We start from the raw sequence: 18,852 nt of genomic DNA on the forward strand, positions 1-18,852 counted from the left end.
TGTATGCCTTCCCGCCACTGCCTCTCCTTTCAAAGGTACTCCTAAAAGCCAGACAAGAAAAACCACAAGATGATCCTGATTGCTCCAGACTGGCCATGCCAGCACTGGTACCCTATCTTAAGGAACTTGGCTCAAAGCCCACCATGGATTTTGCCTCAAATTCCACACCTTCTGACTCAACAAAACAATCAGATCCTGCACGGTCAGCTCAAAACCCTAAACCTAGCTGCATGGCAGATACATTAGTCAAACAGGCAATACCTCTCTCTAAAGCTGCTATGGATGTCATTTTGGAGGCCAGGAGGCCGAGCACCAGGAAAGCTTACTCAGAAAAATGGAAGAGATTCTGCGCCTGGAACCAGGCTTAAAGCCTTGACCCTCTTGTTCCAAACATTCCTCAGATTTTACAATACTTAACTGAGATGCTGGACAGAGGCCTATCCTTCTCATCAGTTAAGATCCATGCCTCTGCCATTTCAGCACATTACAACACGGATCCTCCTTTATTCTCTCATCCCTTGCTAAAGCAGTACCTCAGAGGGGCTAAAAACATAAGACTGCCCTGGAGAGCACCATCACCAACTTGGGACCTCAATTTCGTTTTGAAAAAACTGACCCTACCACCTTTTGAGCCAGCCAATACAGCCAATCTAAAATTTTTATCATGGAAAACAGCTCTGCTCCTGGCAGTAACTTCAGCACGAAGAGTCTCCGAGCTACAGGCATTAATGGCAGTGGAACCTTTTATAATTTTTCATCAGGACAGGGTTTCTTTAAGGACAAACACTACCTTTATGCCAAAGGTGATATCTAGTGTGGCTCTTAACCAAACCATCCATTTGGCAACTTTTTATCCAAACCCCCAGAATAAAGGGGAGAAACTTCTGCATTCTTTGGACATACACAGGCAGCTACGCTTCTACTTGGACAAAATAAAAGCTTTCAGGAAAACTAAACAACTGTTTGTAGCATATGCTGCAGGATCACAGGGCAAGACTATCTAAAAGCAGACTACATCCAAATGGATAGGACACTGTATTCGTTACTGCTACACACAGCATCGAAAATCAGTCCCAAATACCATTAGGCCACATTCCACTAGGGCAATAGCCACTTCAACAGCCTTTCTCAGAGGAGTACCTACCAAGGAAATTTTGGAGGCTGCAACTTGGAGTTCAGTGCACACCTTTACCAAGCATTACCACCTGCCTCTTTACTCTAAATCCAGAGCAGGATTTGCCACTGCAGTTCTGCAGGGCCTCATAGCCAATCCTAACTCTTTATAGACCAGCCACCCAACCTTAGCTTTGGGATTCTACTCAAGTGTAATGACTGCAACAGTGTAACACGATGAACATAGTGCAGTTTTGTACCTACCATAAATGTAGATGTTCGAGAGTTCACACTGCTGCAGTCCAGGTTTCCCTCCCTCCATCCCCTCTGAACTAGCTGGACTTATCTATACCTTTCGATCCTATACAACCTTTGTGGTGTATTTGCTTGTAACTGAAGGTATTGTTTTTATTTTATATGTATATTTTTTATTAGCAATATGTATTGCCTACCTATTGGGGGCATCTGACATCTGGAGAAAGAAAAACTGAAGAAAATGGCATTGGATACATCTTATATACCCCTGGTGCACTGACGTTAGGGAAGAAGCAACAGCAACCGATGCCGGACCAAGACTTTGGAACTCTGGCCGACTGCAGGACCGCCTGATGGCAGGATAACCCAAGTGTAATGACTGCAGCAGTGTGAACACTCGAACATCTACATTTATGGTAGGTACAAAACTGTACTTTAGTTTGAAGCAATATAGAATCCCTGGGGGGCATAAGGAGATAGGTGAAACAATTCAGGATTTATTAAATGTAGGTGTCTTGAAAACTACTACGACAGCATGGACTAACCTAGTTTGGCTTGTCAAAAAGTCAGATGGGTCTTGGCGAATGACAGTAGACTACCGAGAATTGAATAAATATACTCCGCCACTAACAACGGCGGTTCCAGATACAATTCCGTTAATAGAAAATATACAGAAACACCAGGGTACTTGGTATGCAGTAATAGACTTGGCAAATGCTTTCTTTATCATACCAATTGCAGAAGAGAATTATGGTCAATTTGCTTTCACCTGGCAGGGACGACAATATACATTTACTCGGTTACCACAATCTGTCACAAAATAGTGGCAGAACATTTAGACAAAATAAGGTTGCCTCAGGACATGCAAATTTCACATTACATCGACGATATTCAAGGGAATTCTGAACAAGAAGTGAGTGAGTATTTACAAATGGTAATAAATCATATGAGAACAAAGGGCTGGGAAATAAATCCCAGTAAGATTCAGGGACCACATCAAACAGTAACATTTTGGGGAATTCAGTGGCGTCAGGGACATAGAGAAGTTCTACCGAAGGCAAAGCAAAACATTTTAGAATTTCTAACCCCTCTAGAAAAAATGGAGGCACAGCGTTTTATAGGATTATTTGGATTTTGGAGACAGCATATTCCCCATTTAAGTCAAATACTTTCCCCATTGTATAAAGTGACTAGGAAGAAATATGAGTTTGCTTGGGGGGATGATCAGCAAAAAGCTTTCGAACAAGCAAAGCAAGCTATTCAAAAGGCTTTAGATTTATGGGCCCTACAGGACGCGGAACTAGAGTTACATGTATCCGTACAGAATCATTATGCTAATTGGAGCCTTTGGCAGAAACAGGGATCAAAGCGGGTGCCATTAGGATTCTGGACTAGGAAATTACCAGATGCAGGAGAAAGGGATTCTCCTTTTGAGAAGCAATTGCAAGCATGTTACTGGGCACTGGTAGACACTGAACAAATGACAATAGGACATACTGTACTTTTGCGACCAGAAATACCTATAATGCAGTGGGTAATGAGTTCACCTAAGACGCATAGAATAGGTCATGCGCAGGAAGCAAGCATTATTAAATGGAAATAGTACATTCAGGGTAGGGCCAAACCTGGAATTAATGGGGTAGCGATGCTACATGAAAAAGTGGCTCAAATATCAATAGATCAACAACTATCTGTTACTAACAAGGCTGAACCAGTCAGTGAGTCCCCGGTAAAATGGGGTATGCCATATGTACAGGTACCATTAGAACAACATAAGCATGTTTGGTTTACTGATGGGTGAGCAAAATATGTAGGAAATAAAAGATGTTGGAAAGCTGTATCTTATAATCCAGTGACTAAGAGAGTTTTAACATCCTCAGGGAATGGTAAAAGTAGTCAGTAAGCAGAATTATATGCTGTATATCAAGCACTGAAACAGGAGATGCCAGGTACATGTCATATTTATACTGACTCTTGGTCAGTGGCAAATGAATTGGCAACCTGGTTGCCTACCTGTCAGAAGAATGACTGGAAAGTTCATTCAAAAGAAATTTGGGGAAAAGAATTATGGCAATTGATTTGGGAAATGATAAATCAATGTACTGTAACAGTTTATCATGATGATGCACATTGTTCTGCAGATTCTCTAGAACGGTGGTTTAATTCTGTTACAGATGAACAAACGAGAATTTCAGAAGCTAATATACCAGATGATTCTGAGCAAATGGGGATGGCAAAATGGGCACATCAAAAATGCGGACACCTGGGAGAAAAGGCCACTTACAGGTGGGCACAAACGAGAGGAATTCCACTTTCATTAGACTTAATTAAAACTGTTATATTACAATGCCTGATATGTCAGCATACTCAACAAAGATCCATACCTCATATGGTTCAGGGACATATAGGATGAGGAAAGTTGCCAGGACAAATATGGCAAATTGATTATGTTGGTCCTTTACCATTAAATAAAGGCTGCCAATATATATGTACAGCAGTAGATACTTATTCTGGGTATCTTATTGGTTTTTCATGCTGACAAGCGACACAGGTAAGTACTTTAAGAACTTTAGATTTAATCATTTTGTATTATGGAATGCCTTTGCAAATACAGAGTGACAACGGTTCCCATTTTAAGGGAAAAATGGTACAGGATTTTGCAAAACATAATACTGAATGGGTATTTCATATACCCTATTACCCGCAGGCAGCAGGGTTAATTGAAAGAATGAATGGCTGACTTAAAGATCAATTAAGAAAATTAGGAAATGGGACTCTGCAAAACTGGAGAGATAATTTAAATATGGCATAACAGATTTTAAATAATAGATGGATTTCAGAAACAGAAACACCATTAATGAGAATGTTAACTCCAGCGTTGCAGATCAAACCATATGTGACGACTGAAACAATTACATATTGGGAAACTGAAGCAGGTGCATTAGCTCCTACTAGAGCTACACATGAGACTGCAGGATTGAGTCTATATTCAATGAATGCTTGTAAAATACCGCCAAGGACAGTTAAGGTGATTGAGACTGGAACTGGAATTCAGATTCCAACAAAGCATTTGGTTGGATAGTGCCTCAGTCAACACTTGCTTTGAAAGGTGTTCAGGTTGTAAATGGAGTTATTGAAGCAGGTTATCAAGGAGAACTTAAAATTATTTTGTTAAATACTTTAGATGAGAATGTTCATGAAAAAGGATAGGGTAGACCAAATATTTATTGTACCTGTGTTGGGCGGCACCGTCGCCAGAGGGCAGTCACTGCCTGTTGCTGCTTTCGAGAGGAGCAGATATCTAGGACACATGAAATCAATTCAGTTGCAGAAATATGGGTCCATGAACCCAGTAAACAACCTGAACAAGCAGAAGTTATTGCTGCTGGGAATGATAATACTGTTTTAATTATTAGACCAGGAAAGGAAAATGGGAATCTGTACCAGCAGCTTGGTGTTATTTGCAGGATAATCATGCTATTTTCTTTTGATTTTAGATTTTACTTCCAATGCTAATTATTGTTGGTCTTGTGTTGTATGAAGCCCTCGGCAGAGTGCGTAACACCAGGAGTAAAAGCAGTTAAAATTAATTCAACGGCATTCCAGTGGGGATGGGTTGCTAGTACACGAAACAGAACACAAGGGAATTTTACCTGTCCCACTGGGCAAGGATGTCCTACTATCAATTCGACTTTTGAAGGAATTGTAACCATTTGGAGGGTAAGAAGAGGGCATCTTTATGTTCAGTTACTAGATGACAGTTAAGCTACGGTAATAATTCAAAATTACATAGACATAAGATGTTGTAATTGTAAATATGAACAGACATACCGAGAAAATTTACTACGTTTGCCAGAATGGAACTGATATTTATAATAAATCAATTGATTTACAGAACATTACAGTACTGTTTTGTATGAACGCAACTCAGATTATAAATGGAATATGGGCCTCTCAAATAACTATATTGAACAACCACCCCAGGGCTCACTTTGACCAAATAATTAAAGTGCCTTCTACATGTAAATATGTAGGACATACATATCAAAAAACTGTACTGTATTTTAATGTTACTTTCTTAACACAGGTAAATGTAGACAGAAACGAGCTTGGTATAGCACCTTATTAGGAGGTATTGGTACAGGGTTAGGAACTTTAAATGCCATTGATGTTGAAGTTTTAGCTAATAAAATCAAAACTGTGGGTCAGGATGTTTCACAAATTATACATTTACAAGTACAGTGGAATCCTATAATTTGGCATACCCAAAAACAGCTAGTTAGTTATGAAAAAGAATGTTTGAATCAATTTAATGTTTATGTAGTTCATAATTTGAAATTTGACAAAAATGTTACTAAGTTTGTAAACTGGACAACAAGTACTTTACAATCTTTTTATGTTTCAATACAGAAGAATTTTGTGCAGACAAAGTTAATGCTTAATAATTAACATATATGGAGACAATTATTTAACAAATGGATACCTAATACTAATTGGATAAGATTGTTTTCTGAAAAAACAAGATGCACAGATCATTTTTGTACAGGTTATATCATGCATTATAATGTCACAAATGCAAAAATGATGTGTCAATTTGTAACTTTGCCATTGGTATTTGGCCTCCTGTGTATCCATTCCAATAGTGGCTACCCCACGTGGAAGGAAATTATGTTGATTTCTCAAACTGAACGCACAAACTGGAACACTGTACTGAAATGATGGATGGACTTATCTGTGTACAACATTCCCCTATATATGAACCATGTTTTCTTCAACATTCCATCAACATCTGCAAATGGACTATATTGCCTCCTACGTTTGAAATGTTTGTAGCAATAGCACCACAATTTATATGCTTAGTGACAAACCAAACATTATTGTATACTTTAACGCATCCTTTTATAGGTTGTTTAGATAATGTGACTAATTTACATTGGCACAATGAAACTTATGTATTTTCCCCTGAGACACGTGTTAATGTATTTCATACCTGGTTACCAGACAAGCTGGAATATCATAATCTGACATTTAGCTTAAATCTTTTACAGAAAGTATTAAATAATACTCAACATCGTGAAAAACATTTACAGGTAGTAAATCATAGTGTTTTACATCATGAAATGACAAGCATTATTATAGGGAATAAATTGGTTAGTTTAGCCAAGAAGACAGAATCTGACACTGCGCACAATTGGTGGGATATATTTACTGGCTGGTCAACATCTGGTACCAAATTGTTAAATTGGTTAATACATCCAATATTAATTTTAATGATTGTTTTGATTCTGTTGACATTTTGGAATTGTGGCTTAACTTATTGTGTTTATAATAAGGCAAATACGGTTTTAAATGTCGGATATAAATGAGTCAATAGTCAAGGGGCCGAATGTGATATGAACGAGGGGAACATTGAGAGAGTGTGATTATTTGACTGTTGCCTCACTATATCTCGACATTCATTTTATTCTTTCTTTTTATTCTTTCTTATTTCTTTTGATATATAGAATGATGTTATGTTCTGAAACATTCTAGTCTTCTGGGCAGGCATAAGAGATGATGCTCTGTTCCGGAACATTCTGATGATTTCAGCAAATTACATTTGATTACGAAACATACTTTATTTATTACTTTTGGTTTTGAAACATGACTTGTTTGGCGTTTTCTAGTAATGTACTAAAACTTGCAAGGTTATTGGAATATTCCAGTGTAGTATTTGAAATTTGCAGAATCATTGTACTTGGCAGGATTTGCTGTTCCTTCTGGGGTGGGTGGCCAACACCACAGAATGCTCTAGCAAGATCCGGCCTACACAGGGAAAGTACTGATTCTCATGGTTTGTGATAAACAACCTGGTTACATATAGACGGGATTCTCTGCATTTAGACAGAAGCCTCACCTGTGGAGTGGATGGTCTGCCCAGGACTGTTTTCCCTTTGAAGACTCCTGTCTGACAGCAATGGGGCTTCCCAGTCAAGACTGAAGACAGGATGAAGCTTTCCCTTTATCAGTGATGTTTAACTTTCTTTAAATGTATTGTCTAATCTTATTTTCTGCTAAACTTTTTATTTTAGTAGAATAGAGTGAATTTACTTTTCTGTTTCTAACAGACAAAGTTTATTAGCTTGTTAGTTTTCTTGGTGTCAGTAGAAATAAAGTTTGTGTTAGTTAACTTTTGGTGCATAGTGTTTTTATTTCAAATCCTGCTCATTAGGCAATACAGTTGAGTGGCACAGGAAGATGCACCTGCATTGGATTTAGAACGGATAGCAGGCCTCCTCTGAGCACCCCTAACAACTCTCCTGTATGGCACTTCACCAACACTTTGGCTAGAGCCAGAGTCAACAGATACTGAAGCCGCAGTAACCACACTCTCACTCTTGACCTGAACTGGAATGGGTTAGCGTAAACCTACTGGCTGTGTCCAATGGAATTACACGGGATGGCTGAATGTCAGCATCAGTGTCAGACTCAACCTCTGCACCCCCAACTTTGCCTCTGCTTGGCCACCATCATCATCAGAGTCTGCTGATACTCGACATCAGGTGGTAGGAATCCCACACTTCCATTGTCAGGATCACCTGTGATGATAAACAACAAACACTGGAAAAAAAGTAGTACCTACACTACTATAGTCCAGTATATGCTAACAAACTACCAGTGGTACCACTATTACAGACAGTACAGCAATACAACAATAGTCCTGACACCCACATCACACACTAAATATTTCTTTGAACTGCTCATCAGTACTGACAAAAAATGTTTGGCTTACCATGTGCAGATGATTTTAGACTCCCTATAGTGGATGGTCCTGGAAGAAGTTAAGCAAAAGGTAAGGAAACCATCATCACAATGAACAGTAACAGAGGCGGTTAAAACTTTTTGCTTGTTATATGACCGTTAATAATACTTTTAAGAAGAACTTGGATGACACAACCATGACAAGCCCATGTGTTGTTAACTGTATCAATGTACAAATACCCCCCAAAAAAGAAATTTAGTGTTTAACAGAACTTAAATATTGCTGTCAATATTTCACTATACAAGAAGCATTTAACAACTGAGATAGGAAAGCCTACCTGGGACATACTTGCCATCCTTGAAACAGCAGTGCAAACATCAATGACATGCTATTGGGCACTTTCCAGTAAGATGTCTGGATCCCTCACAATGGACAAGAATTCTTCATTTGGTGTCAGAGATGGCTCTGTAGCAGCCCCCCTCCAGTAGCCATCTGTTCATGGGCCACTGCAGCTGCTTTCCTCCAGGTCGATGAAATTATGTCAGTGGCCCTATGACACACCTGATCATATGTCCTGCTCTGACCACCTTTTGCATTCACATCAGTCACTATCTACTACCAAATGTGCATTCTGCTAGACAAATCCCCACATCCCCTCTCAAGTAGAAAGGCACCATGTCACCTAAATGCTTCTGCAATTACTTTGTTTTCAGGGTCATTGAAGGGGAATTTGCGGGGCTTGGGACACCTGGATGCCATAGTGTACTAGGGGACATAAATACAAAAGAAGGATAATACACATGAGTATCGCATAAATAAAAGTCCTGCTTCGATATAACACATAAGAGGTAATATTTCACTATTACCCACTGGAGAAACATAAAACAGTCGAGATATTTAAATATAAAAAAGGAATTATGTGGTTGCAAGATATTACAGTCACACACAAAGCAACTTTGGAAACAAAACAAGGACAGTAACAATAGCAAATTTTGTTTGTGCCAACACAGAAAGAGAAATTGGCTTCCCCACCCCTAAAACAGCAGGCAAATGACAGATTTTGCTAACAAGCCATCAGTGAATGGCTAAATGTCCTATCAAATAAATTGTCCCTGAATCATGTGTACACATTTTCCACTGAACATTCCATTTTATGCAATTACCAGTCACATCTACCTATGGCCAGCACTTGCCTAGAGGTGCGTATGGGCCATTCTAGAAGGCTAACACCCCTGCGTCATTGACAGTATTGGACATTCACATTTCATGAAAATAACAGTAGAAGAGTGTAAAGAGAAAAACAGTTGTAACATTAGCACTTATGATTGCAGTTAATAAGCTGTGCATCTGAGAAAGCAAAATGCATGACAAACATGCCTATGCCATCAGTAAGAAGCATTTGCTAATGCATATATATATATACTTTAAAAGACCGAACCGACGATTCCCCGACACACGGAAAACAAAGACCAAACGACCGACAGGTAAGTTTACCGACAGGGTGATTTGCCGACAGCGGAAAGACCGACAAGGGTAATGTGCGATCACGATTCGGTAAGTGTGCGACAGTGACGGCATTAGGAGCGGTGAGGTAAGTGTGCGATATTGTGGGATTTTGAGTTAGGCTGTGGGAAAGGTGAGTGTGTGTTAGTGTCGGAGTTAGGGTTCGTGTAAGGTAAGTGTGTGATAGTGAGGGACTGTAGTTTAGGGATGGGTTAAGTGAGTTAGGTTTAGGGTGCAGGTAGGTGAAGTGTGCGATAGTGTCGGAGCTTGGGCTAGGGGTGGGTTAAGTGAGTTAGGGTTAGGGTGCAGGTAGGTGAAGTGTGCGATAGTGTCGGACCTTGGGCTAGGGGTGGGTTAAGTGAGTTAGGGTTAGGGTGCAGGTAGGTGAAGTGTGCGATAGTGTCGGACCTTGGGGTTGGGGTGGGTTAAGTGAGTTAGGGTTAGGGTGCAGGTAGGGTGAGTGTGCGATAGTGTCGGACCTTAGGGTTAGGGTTTGGGTTAGGGCTAGTGGGTATGCTATGTAGTGTGATGTGTTGTTTACGTTCGGTGTGTCGGTGTTATGGTGTTCGGTGTTTTGCGTTGTGGGTTTTGTGTGTTGTCGGTTATCTGGCGTCGGTGATTTTTGTGTCGGCGAAGTAGTGTGTCGGTCTTTCAAAGTAGACCCATATATATATATATATATATATATATATTCACACACACACAGACACACATGCACAAATATATATATATATATATATATATATATATTTTTTTTTTTTTTTTCTTACTGACAGTTCAGCATATCCTGATTATATGCAAGCATACCTTATTGAGATTAGTAGTTTTCTGTGCAGATAAATCCCAAAGTAATATCTTTGGTGTTATCCACATAAACAAGTCTCCTTACTCTCAGGTTCTCTAGCTCCATGGTTCCCTTTTTATAGTGTAGATTCAGGTCTGTGAGTGTGGTGAGAAAGTAAATGAGGCGTGAACTCATTAGAATTGCTGAATCCCATATACTTGGCTCCATGTAGCAGGCACTCCCTCAGTGTTTGTTGCTAATGGATTGCAACTTTGAATGATTACTGGTAGGGAGAAGGAAAACATAACAGCAATTCAGACTCCTTTACCTCCAGTGGTTGTGTCAGCCAAGTTAGACTTACAAAGTGTGGAATTAATTGTATCAAGGTTATAAATGCAAGAAAGCAGCACACATTTTACAGTTTCAGTTCTGTAACATCCAACCTCCCCTTCATTTCTTGACAACTGTATATTATTGCCATTTAATATCCTCACGCATTTTAAGGGCAATGATGCAGGATGCCTTATAGACTGCATATCTCAGATTACTGGTCAGATAAGACAAGAAAGCGCAACAAACACAGAGAGATAAGACAGAGCTGCATTTCTCCAAGCAATAGTCATCAATGTTTGTGTGATCACTCAGTGCACTACATCTAAAATTAATACATGTACAAACAATTGTCATATGTGCTGTTAGTACTGTGGATGGTGCTGCATTTGATTGTATACACAATAATTTTCATTCTCTGCTGCAAAGCTGTTTCTGTGGGATAATACACCCTTACTGTGTTTTGAAGGTTCACTGGAGTGAGAGTTCAAATCCATATCTATGGGAAAATATTTCATGTGCACCAAAATGAATAATAGATTTCTTTTCTCAGAATTTTTCCTTTTTTTAAATGCCAGTGTTTGAGCAGTGTGCAGCTTAGCGCAAACAGGGGAAACAGAGAAGCACAATGAATGTAATGTTTAGATATGCTTATCTTGTTTGCGAGATGCTTAGAAGTGTGCAAACCTGGAACAGTGGCCAACACACAAAGCAGACAGAACACATGTAGACAGGGTGTAGACAGTGGAAAGGTCAAAAACGATACATTGTTGCAGTTTTTGCTTTCCATCATGCAACACTGTTAAGCAACATTGTGCGAGAGTTAGCGAGCTTCGCCAACACTTGCAGCCATCGAGCAGCTGCAGACAGGAAGCAAGCAGTCAACAGTTTTAAAATGGATACATTCTTTTAATTCTGTTGGGCACCACACAAACATGTTAAGCGATGTTGGACAGTGGTTAATGCACAGAAGTTAAAAATGAATAGAAAATTATACAACTGTTATTTAACTATTCCTGTAGCAGCAGGTGTAAGTGTAGCACTGTAATGCAGATGGTCCAGGGTTCTTATACAGGAAGTGCAACATATTTTTACTGTTGTGACAGTTCAGTTTGTAGTAATGAACAGGTGTTAGAGGGGAGGGTGCCCAATTTAGGGAGCAGAGGAGGGGTGTTCAGGAGTCGAGAATATTTATTGGAGTCCTGGTAAACTGCCACATCCAAATACTTCTATAGGAGGATTATTCTGGCTCCCAATACAAGTCTGAGGCTTGATTAGGTCCAATTGGCTCTACAGCAGAATTGCATTGTTGTCATCCCTCTTTGTGGAGGTGACAGTCCAAATTCAGCTGATATTCTGTACATATTTTAATTTTACACTGTTGAAGAAATGGATAGCTGTGGTTCTTTCTTACTTCCCTCCTGCATATTCCTGTATTGCTTTCCCTTTGTTCTTCCCTGCTTGCCTCCCATTTCACCCCATTTTAATACCTGTAATCTGGTCAGAAAATAGAATCACACACAACACACATAAGTACCAAAGAAACAATGGAGCCCTTCACTTTTTGTCCTGTATGTTTGAGCAGAGTATGACATCATGCACCAATGCCAACTGATGGTGATTGGCTTTTGTTTGATATGGTTACTTCCGTGCAATGCTGCTTAAGCACGCTGCACTACATCAACACACACTAACACACTGTGAATGTAGTATAAAGATTTTTTCCTTGCATTATCACTACTTATTTAAAAGTATTACATACACCTGGATTTGGACCCTATATCATCTGGGATCAAAAAGAAATGTGTCAGTGTATTTTTACACCTGCTGCCATGGAGTCAGCTAAGCAGCAGATGTGTTTGAATTTTAGCATTGAAGCTCATGTTTGTGCACTGATTAAACATGTGCAAGCAGGGAGAACACTAGAAATGTGTATCTTGCATGTGCAAACACTTTGGCAACCATCGTGCAAGCTGATACTTGGTGGTGTTTTATGCAAAGTGGACAATGGCATGTATTACTTTTATTTACTTCCATTTAGTGTTCATGACATGAAACTACATGTGGAAACAGAAAAAATGAAGGCCCTAAGAAAATGTCACATATTTACAGTGCAGCCATTCTCCCCCCAGTACACTGCAACCTCTCAGTACTTGTTCACAAATATATCAACTGCACTACATAAATTAATAACAAATGTTGCTTTATATACCATGCACATCTTTACAATGACAATACACATTCAGATTTTCCAGTAGTTATAGTACTGTGGACACCTGTTTGCATATAGTTTGTAAAGCTGTCTCTTAGAGTATAGCTACACATTGAACACTCATCAATATGGTAACATGCAGAACTTTAAATATCTTGACAGCTGAACATGGCTAGCTATCCATTTCATGCAGGCCTCCCAACATTTTCTCTCCAACATCTACTGCTGATGTTATCCACTATAACTTGTCCTGCAGCCTTGTAAAAGTCAGACTTGTAATGTGGAGCTTGCATAAAGTACTGAGTTCTGTAGTCTGTGTACTTGTCTATGTAGGGGTTCTATTCTCACTGGAAGGTGTGTGTGTATGTGTGTGTGCGCACACATGCCTATCAAGTCAGAGGAGCATAAGTGTGTGTCGTACAGTTACCACTCCAATCCCAAGGATTGGCAATATTTTCACATTTGCACATGCCTACACATCCATTTCATGCAAGCCTTCCAACATCTCTCGAATGTCCAGTGTTGATGTCATCCATTGTAACTTGTCCTGCAGCCTTGTAAAAGTCAGACTTGTGCCATGGAGCTTGGATAAAGTACTAAGTTCTGTAGTCTGTGTACTTAGGTAGGGGTTCTGTTCTCACTGCAGTCAACTGGGGTTGTGTGTGAGTTTGTGCACTTGCTTGACATTAGAGAGAGCATTTTACACCAGCATGTGGAACTTTGCTATTACCACCTTCCTCTCACCAGACTCTGCTGATGTCATCAGCTATAACTGATTTGCAGATGGGCAGTATTGCCATCAGGGCAGGATCAGAGACTGACCTGTAGGCTAGGCACAAGTCACCTCATCCTATATGAATACAGATTGCATTGACAGGGCTTTCAGTCTGTCCACATACATCATGGTAATGTTTGTAGGGCCTGTATATTCTTGGGGAAAAAACCCTGTGGTCTCTCCAGCTGCTGCAGGTATCTGGTCAGGTACATGAAAAAGGGAGCATTATACTTCATTAGTGTTTTGATGAGGTTCAGGGCAGCCATGGTGGTGCAGCAGTTAGCGTTGCTGCCTCACAGCAAGAGGTTCTGTGGTTTGATTCTCAGCTGGGGTGCCTTCTGTGTGGAGTCTGTATGTCCTCCGTCTGGTCACATGGGTTTTCTCCGGGTGCTCCGGTTTCCTCTCACATCCCAAAGACATGCAGCAGGTGAATTAGTCACCCTAAATTGGCCCCAGGTGTGAGTGTGTGCCTTCTGTGGAAGGTTGGGTGCTGGGCTGGCAACTCAACACCGTAATACTCCACTGCCAATCATGAGCGGACAGATGATCCACTGTGGTGACCCCTAACCGGGAAAAGCCAAAAGAAGAAGAAGAAGTGTTTTGATGAGGTTCAACTACATTGCTGCTATGTCAAACTCAGATCTGGATACGATAGACTGACTTTTGAGGTGCAGAATGTAGCCTTTCCATACCACTGTGGACACTTGGTGGTAAAAGTTCAGTTTGCTATCTATGTGTGTTCATAGGTCTTGCACCACTGGGTTTTAGCATAGAGGGAGTGTTGTCAGTGCTGTAATTAGCAGGGAATTCCACTTTGCAGAAGGCCAAAATAATGTCACATTTTGTGTTTAATTGCAGACCATGTGCATTTGGCACCAGTCATTTGTTTGTGTTGGCCCCTCCTGTAGTATATTGTCATCATTGGTGGACTCAATGATTGCACCCAATATGCAAGAATCAGTAAACATGGTAAGCCAAAAGCAGTATACTTTAGCCTAGACTGTCAAGAAATGGATTCCAAACAGTAAAGAGCCCAACACAAATTCTTGGGGTATGGTTACAGCTCTCCTGGTAGAGGTTGATTCACCAGCTTTCACATTATGTGTTCTGTCGGTGAGCCAATTGGTTCACTATCTAGTGACATAAGGGTCAATCCCCAGCTGGGAGAGTTTCTCAGAGTTTCTCAATGTTATTGAGTTGGGGTTTGTGTCCAAACCCTAGGACATATCAACATAGGCATTATACACTGTCTTACCTTCATCCAAACCTATCAGACAGAATAAATGAGCTGTGACAACATCACAGATCGCCTATAGCCTGACTCGGAACATACACCTAAATGACATGGTTGGATACACACTACAACACACCCTCCATATGGACTATGTTCCTATAAAATGTTATACATCAACATGCATCCTTCTGAGTGGGGGTAGGGGGGCATCACCTGATGCATGCATGTATAAACACATTCTGACTGTCCTTATCTGTGAGGTAGACCAACATGTCATCATGCACCTTTTGTAAATGGACTAGTAATATCTTGGCTGTGTGCAGTAGGCATGTGTGAGTTGTTAATGCTACATCCATGTCTGTTTAATCTGTTAGATGTCATTGAGGGCATGTATGGTGACAACGCTATCATCCTATGGAACTTGACCAGGCCAATGCATTTGGCACAATTCCACACTGAGGTATTCACTCAGCACTGTCAGATGTGGACAGAAACACCTTTATCACCAGTTGGGTAGACCACTAGATCACATATGTGGCATCTCTACATATATTGAAATGTGTGAAATGATCTATATCTTAGGTCCACTGATCAGGTCTGTACATCAGGCCTGTCTGCTACGCCCTTTCCTGTCCATTAAGTCACAGACATCAAGAATGATGTACACATCCTGTGTCCAAACACCTGTCTGGAGGACTACAGATTATAGGTGATTATTGACTCCAACTGTGATATTAATGTAATACAGACAGTATCAACACACACAAAAGATTGCTGCCACAGCCATGACAACACACAAGATGGAACAAAAACATGGGGGGATTTATTACATTATGAAAACAAACACACAATCCAAGAATAATGTAGACATCACATCCTGTAAGCAGATCAGTTGGTATGTGACCTGTGTCCTGGGGTAGATGGTATGTGAAATATATGTGGAATGAATATGTAATCTCTGCTGCTGCTCAGCACGCAAACATGTCAACTACATGTAGGCTTTCCAAGAAGAAAACAGAGCACCCAGTGATAAATTGCACAGATAGCAAATGTCCACAAAAAATGTAGAAACTGTGCAGACACACAGCAGGCAATAATAAAAAAAACTGTTTTAATAAATGGTAAGTGCTTTCACACTCTACAGTGCTTCATCAGACAACAAAAGCAATAGAACAGGTTCATTAAATACCATAATCAATTCAAATCAACCAATCACTTCCCTTGCTAATTACAAATAATATGTGGCTCTAAAAGCCCTACTACACACATATAGAATATATACAAAATATTAAAAAACAAGAAATAAACTATAGATTATTTAAATACAACCATTAATAAAATAAAAATAGTTAACTTGAAAACTAATCATGTCTTATTTATTTAGTCTATGTGTTTTAAGGGCTGGTTTAGTGGATACTGAATCATTGAGACCTGAGCTTGTATGTGCTCCAAGTCTCAGGAGTCATTTCATTTCCATAGTATCCATATGGCTATAAATATTCCCTAGCCTGATATCTGCTTGTATAACTTGTAAGACTTGGAACAAAAAAATATGTTCCTCTCCTGCTAGCATAGTATGTTTGGCAAGTGCACTGTAGTTCTTCCCTTTCTTAGTACAACAGATGTGATCTCTTACCCTCTCTCGAAGGCGCCTATTGGTTTTCCCTTCATAAAACTTAGAACAGATGACACAATGAGCCAAATATACAAAATCTTTAGTGTTACAATTGGCCTGAGCCTTCAAATACCAAAAGTGATGTGTGTCAGGGTGCACAAAATTATCACTTTCATCTACAAATTGACAAAAATTGCACTTCATGCACTTTCTAGTTCCTACCCTAACATGTTGACTGCTCTTATTACCTCTAGGATAACAAAGTAGCTACTTAAGTATATCACTGTTCTTATAAATCATCCTGGGTCGCTTTCCAACCACTTCACCTAGCTTACCTTCAGTCAACAAAATATGCCAATTTTTAATTAAAATCTTTTGAATGGATCCAGCATCACCACTATAAGATAATATCACAGGTACCTCATTGTACTGCCTGGATTTTACCTTCCTACAATATGGAGGTTTAGAAAAGTAAGGTTTGGTTCTCCCCTGTCTATCATCCATAGTGGTTTTAATGGCCCTAGAAATTTCATGTAGGCTTTGCGCAAAGCCTACATAGAGTTTATTGAATCTCACCTCATGTTTAATGCTGGTAAAATAAAGTTTTGTTTTTAAACAAAAACAAGTTCTCATGCATCATTACACATGCAAACATATTTTTGTGTAAAAATAAAAGTTTGTTTCACAGCATTTTCTTTGAAAACTATTACTTTTAAAAAAGCTTTCCAATGCAAAAGTATAAGCTGCTGATGTCATATTTTTAGTATTAATATTATTAATATGGCTATAGGAGGGTGTTCAGCTCTAATTATGCCTGAATAGCATAAATAAATACTTGTGAAGCAATTATGTGATTGCCAGTTTGTTAAATTAATATTTTGCCTAAAAAGCATTTAAATAGTGTGAAAGAAAACTTTTTTTTACTAGAAGAGGGTTCATATGGATAAGGATGCATGCAAACACTTATTTTGTGCAAAAACATAATTTTTTCACCACATTCAACTTGATCTTTAAATCTGCTCTGCTAGTTTTCTGTGTATTCCGCCCTTGTCTCACAGTGCTGCTGTTTGACAAAGCCATGACGGTGTGACATACCTTTGAACTATCTGCAATTTCACAGAACTGCCAGATTTTGTACTCATATTTATAGTGTTTTCCTCCTAAATTTGTGGTTTCCAGCAAATCATTGAGGATTGTAGTTACATGCTGCATTACTCTCATGCAGTAATGGATTGTTACTATTATACAATCCATTACTGCATGAGAGTAATGCAGGATGTAACTACAATCCTGAATTACTCTCATGCAGTAATGGAATGTATAATAGTAACAATCCATTACTCTCATGCAGTAATGGATTGTTACTATTATACAATGACATTGTTTAAGAAATAAATTGTGTGTCTTTTTTGTAAATAATGTCATTATATGAAGGGGCTTTAGTTCCTTCTCCCTCTTGTGTCACCTGAATGATGTGCAGACCCTTGCATAGTACATCAGTGAATGTATGTAAACTGTTCACTTCTTGAATCCCTTTTCACTGAACATCTGTATCTTCCCCTTCTTGCTGTTTACTACAGTTAATTTTCATTGAGTTGTTCATTAGAACTTAATAGTACTTATCGACATGATGACGTGTTTTTAATATGGGATGGCCCTTTGTATGAAATAGATGATTTTGTTTTATTTTTAAATACTACTACTACTTCATTTTTTAAGTTTAAGAAAAATGTTCATTACTGGGAAATTTATTTCTTAAATATTACACTAAAAAATGACTTAACTGGCAAGTTAAGCATTACTATATTTAAGAAACCGGTTAAAAAATGCACATATTTATCCAGGGACAGCATGTCAAAAATCAGATGGTATGTGCATGTAGATTGAACACACAGGATTTTAGAATGAATGAACAACTTGAACAGAGTTAGATTTCTGCACTGGAGGTTATAATAAAACTAATGTACTTCAGATAAAGACTAATATATTAAATGAAAGAAACATTCATTATCGACCAATTTTTTCTAATAGTTGTTCAACAGAATAGCAGAAAAATAAATCTACAGTTAATCAATGTAGATCTACAGTTACATATGGTCGTAAGACAATAGAACTAAAAAATATCATAAAGAAATACTGGCCAATAATTGCACAGGTACCAGAGTTAAAAGAAGTTTTTGACACAGGTCCTTTATATGTATATAAGAAAGAAATGACATTGAAAAATAAACTTTGTTATAAAGAACAAATTAAAACTTTACCAAGACAATCAAGTGGACTGCGGTGGTG

At 39.0% G+C, this 18,852-nt stretch overlaps 1 protein-coding gene across 3 annotated transcripts in view; it reads left to right on the top strand.

Annotated features, from left to right (window-relative positions):
• SH3GL2 (SH3 domain containing GRB2 like 2, endophilin A1) overlaps positions 1-18,852 on the top strand; it is a 2,269,193-nt gene that overhangs the window by 1,960,860 nt on the left and 289,481 nt on the right. The gene's annotated exons all lie outside the window — the stretch shown is intronic.

This window comes from Protopterus annectens, chromosome 2.part0 (genome assembly GCF_019279795.1).
Source record: "Protopterus annectens isolate FY-2018-M chromosome 2.part0, PAN1.0, whole genome shotgun sequence".
In the NCBI taxonomy this organism is placed as follows: domain Eukaryota; kingdom Metazoa; phylum Chordata; order Ceratodontiformes; family Protopteridae; genus Protopterus; species Protopterus annectens.